The 12,424-nt window shown below is 44.7% G+C and overlaps 1 long non-coding RNA gene across 1 annotated transcript; it reads right to left on the minus strand.

Moving 5' to 3' along the window:
* Positions 1 to 3,366: 3,366 nt before the first annotated feature.
* LOC138685157 (uncharacterized) lies at positions 3,367 to 6,348 on the minus strand. Its single transcript, XR_011324441.1, has 3 exons — positions 6,206 to 6,348; positions 5,848 to 5,931; positions 3,367 to 3,441 (listed from the first exon to the last, which is right to left on the minus strand). It is a non-coding gene; the product is annotated as an uncharacterized lncRNA (long non-coding RNA).
* Between the last annotated feature and the right edge of the window lie 6,076 nt (positions 6,349 to 12,424).

Below are 12,424 nucleotides of genomic sequence, written 5' to 3' on the forward strand. Positions count from 1 at the left end.
GAGGTTCAAGCAAATGTAAGGCTACCAATGAGGGTATGCAGAAAGTGGGCGGAGAGAGCAAAAGCAAACCTAGAAGCAAAACTGGAGAGTATCAACCACCAAAGAAAGAAAGTGCAGAGGACTATTATAAGCAAGGATCTCAGGAAGCACAGTTGTACAGGCAGGACCATGAGCATTCGACACAAGAAAGCTTTCAAAATAAAGGTGGCATGGGTTTAGACCAGAAACTATAAAGCACAGCTGCCCCGATCATCTTACGCTATTAAGAGAGAAGGGAAGGATGTCTGTTGAAGTATTGCTCCTTCTCATCACTCAGAAGATGCAGGCTGCACTGATGATCCTCCCCTCCTGCTCAGCACAGAAGACAGCAACCCCTCTAGTTAAGCCAACAATGTCATCTCAAGTGCAAGCAGCCAGGAAACCACTTCCAAACAACAAGTTAGCTACTCACAGATCTCTCTGTCCACATCTTCCACTGCATCCTACCCCTCATACACCTACCCCCTGCTCCCTGTGCCAGTCAAAAGCCCTACCAGGTGATGATGCTTACATCCTGCTTGCTCTTATATCTTCCTTGAGATCCTGTTGTTCACTGGGGGGGGTTTAAACACATGGTAGGAGCACACAGTAAGTACCAGGCAACAGGCTATGAAGGGGACAAGAAGGCTGCTCTTGGTGCTTCTCATTCAAACGTGTAGACTTTGTTTAAAGTTCCTTTGCTGGAGCAGGAGCCAGGACTGAGCCCTCCCTTCAGACCAGGCAAGCACTCAAGGTGCAGGGCTGAGGTCTCCCTGCCTCCTGCACACAGGAATTGTTGGCCTGGAAGAGCTAGAGCTGCTCTGCAGTCTGTCTGGGCACGCTCCCAGCAAGGGAAGGGTTTGAGCAGCAAAGGCAAAAGGCCTGTCTCCATCTCTGAACAAGCCAACCACCTAATAAAGGGAGGATGCTACCTTCTTTTATGTAGATTTGGTGGGAGACCTCAGCCATAAGGTAAATCCTGTGCTCTGGGCTTGCCTTATTGGGTACAGCAAGGGATGAAGCCGGGTTGTGGAGGTTTGGGACCTCTTCTGCTGCAGCTGCATCCAAATCCTTAAACACTGGCCTCCCTTCCCAGCAGCAGCCGTGCTGGGCACATGCCCCACCAGATGCAAGAGTTATGACGGTACAACATGGAAAGTATTGCAACCAGCCCATGCTTCTGACATGAGGCAGCCCCTGAACAGGAGGACTTGAGGATCTCGGTTTTGTATTCAGCCACTGAAGACCATAGTCTAAATACTGCAAGCTGCTTGCTGGTGAACACAGTGCTCCTATGAATGCCAGTTCAGCCACACTCAGGATGTGGGGTTTCCAGGCATTTGTGGGAGCTGCACAGCTTAGGTGACACAGGACATTGGTGCTCAGAAGTGCCGAGAGCACTATGCATTGAATTAGGCCTCATAGGGGCTCTACTATGTTACGGAGACAGCAGGAAGAGACCAGTGAGCACTAATAGAGAGCAAATCCCATTTACCCCCCTTCACAGGTTCCCACTAAGCTGTGCAGTGCCACACATTAAATAGGTGCTTCATTCATCAGAGCAACAGGTCAGCTCCTTGGTTTTCATAGACCAGGGGTTTTCATCTGCAGCAAACGGCAGCTGGACTGCATAGGCAGAGAGCAAGCAGCGTGTGGCCCTCAGGGGCAATCCACATCGGATGCAAGCAAGACAGACATCAGCAAGGCCTCTGCCTCCCAAAGAAAGGGATGCAATTGCATCATGTGAAATCCCTTTAAACGCATTCCCTTGCTTTCCTTCGCAGTGACAGCAAGGAGGGAGGAACTGGCAGGGTCCTTGTTCCCAGCTGCACACTCCTAATCCAGCTGAATTTTTTTCCGTCCTGATTCCCGGAAACATTTGCTGTGGAAGAAGCCAAGCCTTTTACTGTTTCCAACTCCAGAGATGCTTCTTCTGCATCATCCATTTTCTACCAGCTGCTTGAGCTCACGACCAGAGTCAGACCAGAAGCAATACTAGAAAGCTGCAGGACCCTGACTCCTGTAGCTGCACAAGCAAGCTAGGTCCCCTGATGGAGTACAGGCTGCCTCCTCTATCCCAGGTACTTTGGCCTTGCCCTCCCTCTTCTTCGCACTGATCAACTCCTGCCTTTCTCTTTTGGGTACCTCTTCCAGCCCCCAAGCATCTGCCAAACTGCTCTGAGTTTCCCAGCAAAGCCCTGGCTTCCCTTGAAAGCCCCAGTCAGTCTCCAGCTCAGAAATACGCTTCCCTCACCCTGCCTGTAGCACATCAGCATGGAGGAGCATCACCTCACCCTTGACAGTCAGAATTGCACAGCAAGACCTGTCCTTTTCCTCAGCAACAACACATGCTTTTGTAGGTAAACTAGGTGCTACTGTAGGCAAAAGTGTCTTTGAACTTGGTCCATCAGCCCTGCTTGGTTTCAAAATGGATGATACACACCAGGAATGGAGTACTGTAACAGGGACAAGGAATGTAGCGTCACCTTGTAACTCAGGCTATGAGCAACTGGCTGAGCAAACGTAAAGGTAGATAGACCCTCAGGAGATGTGGGCTCTCTTCACGTTGCCACTTGCCCGATGAAAAGGCTAATGGAGAAATCAGTTCCTTTCTCAGGGCTTCTCTTTCCTCCTCTCTTTCGTTGGCATTCCTCATCTGTCTAGCCATCTTTGAGCCAGGACCAGGTTCTCACAGGAAGCAAGATCTTCAGTGATTTAAGAGAGCTGTCCTCCCAGCTCTTCCCACAGCAAACATGGCACAAAAGAGAGAACATCTGCTCCTCAGGCACTGATATATCCAGCCCAGTACATGAAGAGCTCTCTCAGGCACACAGACCAGGTGTTGCTGAACTGGAGCTGCTGGGGAAGGACACACACTGCTGCTGCTCTGCCCAGAAGCAGTGACCTCCCAGCAGCAAAACAAAGCAAGCAACCACCGTTCTCACTTTGTCAGCTCAGTGCTCAGTACAGCAAGGCCTTAATATCTAGCATGGCAAGCAAAGACGACATGACAGGCAAACTCTTGCCTACATGATCTGAAAACCAGGAAAACAGACCACTTCCCCTGTCTCCCAGCTATTCACCCCCATTTGCAAAATGAAACCCTAAGTGCCAAGTCGTATTTTCCAGCTCTGCAAACATTTTCCCTAGCTAACCAAAACCAAATAATAACTCTATGAATTATTTTTCTCTGTCCCCCGACTCCTGAATTCCCACTCCACAGCTACTCTTCAGGCCTGGTGCTAATTAGTCCAGATTGTAAAGTTCAGTACATCTGTGCAAAATGGCAGGGGTGTACAGACACATGACATGAGCTGTTGTGAAACCTCCAGGTCCCAAAGAACTGACCCATATGATGCTGACTGCTTCTTCAGTCACTTCTTTTGGAGGAACTGTGTGGTATTTATTTTCCCATAAGGCTTACTAAAAAGAAAAAAAGAGAGGAGCTTACAAAGAAATAACCTCAGACATTTTGAGGGGGAGAGGGTTATTTTGTTCAAAGACCTTCCATTAATAATCCCCTTAATAACGGGTTTTATTTGTTTGTAAATGTTCCCTTTCACTCAGTTATTTGATGGCATCCTTGGCAGCGACAGCCCATAATTCTTCATAGCATGTGTGTATGTCTGCTGTTTGAAGCAGACCTAATTAAAGCAAGGCTTGTGGTTGAAGGTCTAGCATTTAGTTTGGTGCACAAAAAGGAAAGGAGGGCATCAATCTTTAAAGTAACAGTATTCCTATTAGCATGGTAGCTCACCAAGACACAGAAAAATCCCAAAAGATTAAGTCACCTATTTTGCAAAGTACTTACTCTAATCTTCCTGGAACCACTAGGGAAAATGTATGTCACCCTCTTGAGTACTGGATTCAAACTCTGGCCTTAAGACCTTTCTATTCATTCAGATCTGCATCTTTATCCATTCTTCCTAAGCAATAAAACAACTGTAAATCCATACTGGGAAATAAATATTACAGTACCTCTTTTAAAGGCAGATAAACAAAGTAATAGAGTTGATATCACAGTGATTACACTGGAAAAAAGTGGTACACAGTGCTTCTTGGAATTATATCTGAAGCTCCTTGCATCATATCACAGTTTGGATAGAGAGGAAAAGTGTGCCTTTCTACCTGGATCCCACTGACCTCAGCATGATGCACTGAAACTTGTGAACTGCATCTTATACACCAGTCAGTTTGGTGCTTGGACTCTCTCTCTCTGGTCTTGCAAAGCCACAGTGGAAACTTCATGGCACAAACAAGGTTGGAAGCTGTAGGACTTTGGACCAGCTCCTGAAGTCCCTCCTGTTCTCTTGGCTTGGCTACATAGGAGGCTTCTGGAGAACAGCATCAGGACCCTAAATTAATATTCTCAGGAAAAGTTTGAGTAGGAGGCTTGACAAGTAAGTTTTCACTCTCCCTGTGATTCACGAGGAAGCCAGACAAGGAATGTCTCCACCAGCAGACAAATGGGCTAGGCTTAGTAGCATCTTTAATGGTGACACATTTTTTTCTTTACTAACTGCCAGCTAGTTACTAGAACAGCCTCAGTACAGAAGAATGACTTCTAGTACAGTCCAGTGATATGGCAAGGATTATTGTTCGGCATTATCCCTACATGTCTTTGACTTCAGCCTGTGATGTCTAATGCAAATTTGACTTGGTTTCAACTGCAAAGTGCCTGTAAAAGTGCTGGGCCTGTTGCTGCCCTGGTGAAAGCCAAAGCCTAGTGATGTTCCACCTTATGGACACAGAAAGCCAGGGCATCCAAGGTAACTTCATGAAGAGACAGCACACACATGGCTGCTTGTAGCAGCAGTAAACTGGATATCCTAATCTGAGAGCTAATTCAGCCTCTGCACAGAACAGTCTTTTCAAGTACAGTGATGGATATACCTATACCATAGCCTGGGTTTCCTTACTTACCAGTTTAAGAGCTGAGAGTACCACCCTCTCCCTGCCTGATATTCCTGAATGAGGATGAAGCATCTCCTCTCCACCCACCCCACTGACCCCTCAGACCTGCACTGGCACCACAGGCAGGAACTGAAGGCAGGCTGGCACCTCCTGCATGCCGTGATCACAAGCTGTCCTCACAGTCAGGCTGCCAGACAAACAGCCTCACAGGGAGGAAGAACAGCCTGACCAAGCCGACCTACGCGCAGAACAGCGTTTTGCAGTCCTGCCTAGGAGGTCATGCTGCATTCGGGCAAGGCTAGTTACCCTGCTGCTTCTGCAACCCAGGACCCTCTGCAATTCCCTATGCTGGAGGAGAGCACAAATATTTTCTGAAATAAAAATTAGAATCAATAAACACAAAGAAACAATCCCTGGCTCAGGAAGCCTTCCAGCTACAATTGCTGGAGATTTGGAGAGTATCCGGGGGAAGTACTGCTACATACATGTTCTATTTTTACACTTTCTCCAGACCTCTACACCCAGACCATGCTAGGAACAAGACAGCAAGCCAGACAGACCTGTGATCTGACCCAGCAGAGCCATTCTTATGCTTTTAAATGTAGACAAGTTTCTGCTTTCTCCTATTATTGGTTCCAACTGGTTTTGCTTTGCATTTTTGAGTGTGACTAATGGAATTCACAGCCTTTGCAAGTTCATACTTTAATCTAGCCTTACACAAGCTGTGTGCTGCAGAGCTTCCATCGATATCCTACCACTGGTACCCAGGCAAGAGCATGTTATCAGCTCACCAGAAAGCCACGGGACACCAAGCATCCCTGGCTGTGTGGAGCACTGCTCCCTCTCTGGCAGCTGGGAAACACACAGACCCTTCTACAGCAAAGGATGCAATTCATCAGGGATTTTTACACTCACCTCAACTGTGTGACCAGATTGGTCTCATAGCATATGTCAAGTGTCACACAGGGTCCTGCTTCTACCTCTTGCCTGAGGGTGAATCTGGGGGAAAGTTAGACAGATGATGGCAGCCTGGTTGGTCTAAAAACTTTAAGAACCATAGTCCCATCATCCCCAGTACCACCTTTCAGATTCCCGTTCTCTCTGCCTGCATGCTTAGAGTCTTACACTGTCTTCAACTAATAGCAAGTAAAAACAAACCCCCAGTATGCTTCTACTCAAAGTGTTTTATATAAAACAGTAGACAGAGAGGAACAGAAGAGGATAAAATTAGAAGATCAGAGAAAAAAAATAAACTGGTTAACACAGTTCCTACTTGGTGTTGCCTTCGTGTGACTGTGATGTCAGCTGAAAACTGCTGGCAAGTGAAAACAGGAGGCATGCATCTCAGCTGAACAGCCTTTATTCACTGAGAAGCAGAACACATAAGTTGACCGTAACTGCATGTGGCTGTCCTGTTTGTACAAGATCAAATTTTTTCCCATGCACTTAGCAGCCTTTTAAGAATCACAGTCCATGACGTCACCCAGGAGGCACAGTGCCAGACATCTTCCTTGTGGCTATGCTTTTAACAAGCAGAGCCCCCAAAAGAACTGGATGGAATAAAAATGTCACACTCAGTCACTGTAGGTGAAACCCTGGGTGCACAGATGTCAATGGTGACGTTCTCATCACTTCTAAGAGCCAGAATTTCACAGGGAGATTATCACATCATGCTTGTCTAGGGACCTAATGCAGCCAGCCAGAATATCTCTCCAGTCACTTAACAGAGAAAGAGACCACTCCAGAGGGCAAGACACAGCAGAAACATTCTGTGGGTGCTCCAGATTGCCCCCAGCCAGGAACCTTTCACCGTACTGGCCTGAAGTACCTTGGGTACCTGAGGGTGACTGATGGGAAAATTTGTTTAAGTTCTGACACGTGAGTGTTCAGAGCATGACAGCAATTTCTGTGATGCTTGTAGCCAGGAATTTAAAAACAGAAGGAAACACACAAAGCACTGAGCTTTCAGCATGCTGGTCTCTGCAGTCTCAAGCATAGTATCACCTAACTGATCAGAATGACTGAATGGGTTTTGAACTTTTAAGTGCTACTTGATGCAAACATAACTTGACATATCTTCTCCCTTCATCGAAAACCTTCTTTGAATAACAGTTGGTTTGAATGCAGGGAAGAGACACTTTTTTTAGGGACATAAGATTTATTTAGGAATATTTCATTAAGACATTGGAACAAATGGAGACCTCACTAAAAATGAAAATATTCATAGGAAAGAGTTACTTCAGATGAGTTAAGTTTCAAATTTCTCAAGATGTTGCACTGTAACATTTTTTAAGGGAAAAGTTCCAAGTTTAGAGCCTGAAATGGCTTCACTTAAAACAATGTTTCTTTCTTCTACAGATTTTTTTTTTCCAAGCTCTGCTGTTGAAGCTGAACTGAAAGGTAAAAAATTTTTCATGTCCTCAATGGGTCCAGTAACATATTTTTCTCCTTTATTATCTTCTACCCCCTCAGTTTCCAAATGGAAAAAGAATTACAGCTCATCTTTTTATCATTCATATTAAAAAAAACTTTCCCCCATCCAGACACAGTGAAGAGGAAAAAAAGAAAACCAAAACCCAAGAGTTTGTATTAGGTATGTTTGTACCTCTGTGTCCCAGATAAAAAAAAAAAAAAAAAAAAAGAATGCCTCCTGCTTTCTAATTCAAGTGCTTAAACTGCATGATTCGCGTAGAGGAGTGGAGCACATTCAGCTTGGGGAGCAGAGCAGGTTTAGAGACTTAAGGCAATGGCTAATGAGTGGTTGGTTTGGTTTAGAGAAATCCCACAGTATTCCCCCTTGGCCTTGTTGAGTTCTCTGCTCTCAAGAAGCCTCCAGCAATTGTTGGAAGACAGACTTGAAGCATTTACTCTAATGGTAGTAAGTAATGGTGTTACATCCCACACCCAATGTAAGTAGTTACTGTATGTTCCAGGCTGCTGCCAAGGCCATGATTCTGTTTTTTCCTGCATCTTTAGTTCTTGGGCAAAGTTACATTTCTAATCTGTACATAATGTTCAGCTTAATCTCTTGCAGTTTATGGACTTTAACACAGAGGCAATTCTCATCACCACTGGAAGGAGTGAATCTCCCCTCATTCCTTGCAAAAGGAAAAACGGTCAAGGCAGACACTCTAGCCTTCTTTTCATATAACACAAGGAAAACAAAGCACCTTGAGAACTGCCTTATAGTGATGACAACCAAGTCTCTGGAGACATTGGTTTTATTTCTAGCTCTACCACACATAGCCAGTGTGAGCTTCTGCAGGTTCTTGAAGACCTGACTCTGGCTGAACCAACTCTTTAAAGCCTGAGTAGACCTTCACATTATATAAAGCTGTGAGTAAAATAAAATGCTACTCTGTGGTTGAGAAGTCAGAACCACATCCTGAAATTCTCTGTATCTCAGTCCTGAACAAAATAAGCATCTTGACTGTTTTCTAATGCTGAATATCTTTCCAAAACAAAGGTTCCTAATCCTTAGTGCCAGCTAAACTTGTCAACGGTTTATCATTGAATTGGGGAAAAGAAGCTGCCTCTCACCATGGCCAAGATTCAACCCAGCTAACTGCAGGCATTGACCTCCACTCCCAGTTTGCTCAAGCTCTTCACATGGTTAATGAAGAGACAGACAACATTGTAAGGCTGTTCAGATGTTGATATAGCTGAGTCACCCCCTTTCTGTAACCTGAGCACACTGGAGACTATTAGGCATGACCATAAAGAAAAGAACTACCCTCTTGGGGGCCAGGGCCAACTTTTTATCTGTCAGTCACTGGAAGGCCACACTAGCCAGCAAGCTCACACTGGTTGGCTCACTGCTGTGTTTTAGTAAAGACCTGAATGGGAGCAGAAGTGCAAGGATGTTTTTAAGCCTGAAGTCTCAGCCAGAGGCAATGCAGCTAAAATTTCCATGGAAAGCTTTAGGTTGAGGGAGGGGAGCAGGGTGGAGGGAATAGTATCAGTCACTTTAGTGACAAACTCCTGCCTGGCATTGCCTTCTCAAAGCATGAGCCAGCTGCAGTCACTTTTACCAGCCTTCAACATCATCAACCCAACTGAAGTGGCTCTATTTATATTTGAGCAATACTTATTTTAGCTAGCAGATTCAGCCCTCTGAGGACAATATATGCCTAGTGGGATTTGGCTAGTTAATGCCTATCCATTTCACTGGATACCTAAATACCAACTCAAAGTACAAGACAAATACCTTTCATTACATCTAGGAAGACTACCAAGTAAGCAGACCATCCTTATTTCACAGATATGGAAAAAGAAAGAAGAAAAGGACTGTGGCAAGAACACCACTCTTACCACCTCAACATATGGTAGAAAGGGCTATCAAGACCTATACCTTCATGATTAATGTTACAACAATAGGTTGTTTTTTTTTCCCACCACTTCACACCAGCAAAAAACCCACAATCTTTTCCTTTCCAGGCTCTGCTAATGTCATAAGATCACAAGAGCTTCAGGTGTTACCCAACACTCACTCACATCTAGGTCCTTCAAATGCTCTGTGCCAGTAACACCACCATTACCTGCCTTTACTCCACACAATGAGCTCAAATAGTTATGGAGAGAAGAGAATATCTGACTTTACGCTCCCTATTTTCTGAGGCTGAGCTTCCATCCCATGAATACCACAGATTCAGACTGGTGCCATGTTCTGACATTGACCCTGTGCCAGAAGATGCTCCATGTCTGGCCCAGAAGAAGGGTTCAGATCCACCTTTGCAGCTTCAGGCTTGGTGGCTCCAGATTGTGGGTGTCCACACATGTTGCTTCCACCCTGGATCTTGTACTGCTGCCTCAAATCTCAGTGGTACAAACAGCACCAAACTCACCCCCTTCACTGTCCAAGGGGCCACAGAAGAAATTATCCGAGTTGCTTACTACACACTATACAGTTTCATTTCCGATAGTCAGCTCTGTGAAGACCCAGGAAGCACTTTCCTCTCAGATCTGTCCTATCTTTAAGAAACATGGATTTTAAACACTCACATCAGCAGCAAACACAATACAATCTGTTTCACTGACTACAGTTTTTCTAGTGTCTAAGAGTTCAGACAAATTTTTGAAAGGGTCCTGTCTGGCATCAACACACATGAATCTTAAAATCAAGCCATTTTAGAGTGTCTTATGCCAGTCAGCACATGTTTTAAGGTGCTTGAAATAGGCCATACTGTAGCAAATCCCTGTCACTATATAGCTAAAGACAGAGAAGAAATATGCTTTCTGGCTTACTGTTAAATATACATCTGACAAAGGATTAGCACAGTCCCACTGAAAGCTAGCAGAGCTGAGAAAGCTTCTTCAAGCACCCATTTAAAAAATTGATACTGCCTCTTGTCAAGCTGCAAGATATTGCTACAGCCAAACTGATGGGTAATTCAGTCCTCTTTCTGCTGTTGCCCCTGTGTTGGCGAAGGCAGCTGACAGTGGGAACAAAAGAGAACAGAAGTCACTAAGGTAACTTGAATGTCTGATGCAGGCACACACATATTTATGGCTTTAGGTCAGCCATCTGTCTTCAGAGAAGCCCCAGAGTCTCTCATCTCCCTTATGCATCACAGCCTACAGGATGGATGGAAAAGATTCTGGAGTAAAGGTGGTATCTGGTGTGAGTAAGGGTGAAAGTATTTTGGCTCAGAATTAGTGGGTATGCAAAGGCGTGGGAGTTGTGATTCACTAAATGCTTCTCTTCCCCAGCAGTTCCCCACCTTGCAAAGAGCAAACAGTTGGAGCTCAGGAGCAGTAACTCAGTGGCGAGGCATTTGGCAGAAGCGTTTCTGGAGCAAGTGCCAAGGCTTGAGCTGCGTGTCAGCCAGAGCGTCTCCTCAGAGCAACTCTGATGAAGCGTCATCAGGAACAAAACAACATTTCCTGAAACTACTGCAAAGGATGACAGAAAATTCATCCAACTCTTGATTCAAGAAGGCATAAAATGCAGAAGGATCACGCTTTCTCTCCAGCTCCAAATAAAATCCCCAATATAGATATGCTGAATGGTCCCGAGGAACAAATTCAGCAGTAGCTGGGCCTGAGAGACAGCAACCATTAGAAAACTACAGTGCAAACTTTGCTGCAGCAGCACAGGATTTATTTCTCCCTGACATCATGGGCTACTGTAGTTGCACATGCCCTCAGCCTAAGACTGGAAATGATCTTTCCCAAGCGCACTGGTGCTTGTTCTGACCTCAGTTCACCTACTAGGGAATACATACACAAGGGGGATGCTCAGTGTGCTCCACATAGAGCCTAGATTTTAAACGCTGGAAAGCTCACAGCAGGGCCATCCCATCTGCCTGAACTTCACCTCTCCTGTGTAGGCAACTTGAGGATGAGCACATCAATATATTAATCAGACTAAGCAATACTCAACATCACTGAATGTTTAGAATTGGCACAGGGAACAAACCAACACCCCACACAATCAACATTGTCAACTTTTGCAATACCTAGTGTTTTATCCAAGATGCTGCTCTGGCAGTCATCTTATTTTGTCATAAAAACCAGTTTAGCAGTTACAGTTCAGGAAGGCCTTGGGAATGGGAACTAACAAGCCCTAAAAGATTTAAAGATGTAGAAAAGGAATTTTGTTTTAATTTTTTCAGTCTTTGAAGTTCTGACTTATGGTTTCTAAACCACTTGGGACCAACAACACTTAAGACCTTCTCTGATCAGAAAATATCAAAGTTAAAGCATCACAAGTCAGTTTTAATTGTTCCTAAGGGGAAACTTCAAGACTAGGAAGCAAAAAACTTAGTTCTGTCTTAACTGAGGGAATTATCCCATTAAACGTCAATAACTGTGTAGAGCAGATCATGAAGCAGTAAAACCAAGCAGTTTGAATTGGGAATGATACATGATATGCACTACTTAGCACAATTTTAAGTGTAGTTAGTTCTCAAAGTCTAGTCAAATGTAGACAAGTCATAAGTGCAATGTTCTCTTGCTTGCCTTTGGAAGGAAATATGTATCCACTACTCTATAAAGAAACAAGATTCCTGCAAAACAAGAATTCACATGGATGCACAAATATTAAGTTACATTCTCCTGAGCCACTGGCAAAAGGACTAACCTTCCATGCCCAAATTAACATTTCCCCTACTGTGCACTCTCACAATCCAGCACACAAGTGGGAAAGCCACAAGCTCATGGTCAAAACCAGAACCCACAGATTTATCTGTGGAAACTACAGCTCCTGTCACCATGAAATTATCTGGGAACCAATTAATCTTTGGCATACATTACTCCTGCAAGGCTCTCCATTGTAGACGGAAGTAAGGTTGCACAGCTTTTGCTGCACAAAAGACAGGTCTAAGAAAACGAAATGGTACCACACTCTCCTGAGCCACGAAGCTATGACCTATTGAGGCAATCTTCCTTCCTAGTATTCTGGCAAAGTAAGTGCAAGAGCAATCACAGATGTGTCCTGAGCACAGGGCACTCCTGTGACTGCCACTACTCTTAGCCAAAATATTACTAATGC

The sequence above is a fragment of the Haliaeetus albicilla genome, chromosome 4 (assembly GCF_947461875.1).
Source record: "Haliaeetus albicilla chromosome 4, bHalAlb1.1, whole genome shotgun sequence".
In the NCBI taxonomy this organism is placed as follows: Eukaryota; Metazoa; Chordata; class Aves; order Accipitriformes; family Accipitridae; genus Haliaeetus; species Haliaeetus albicilla.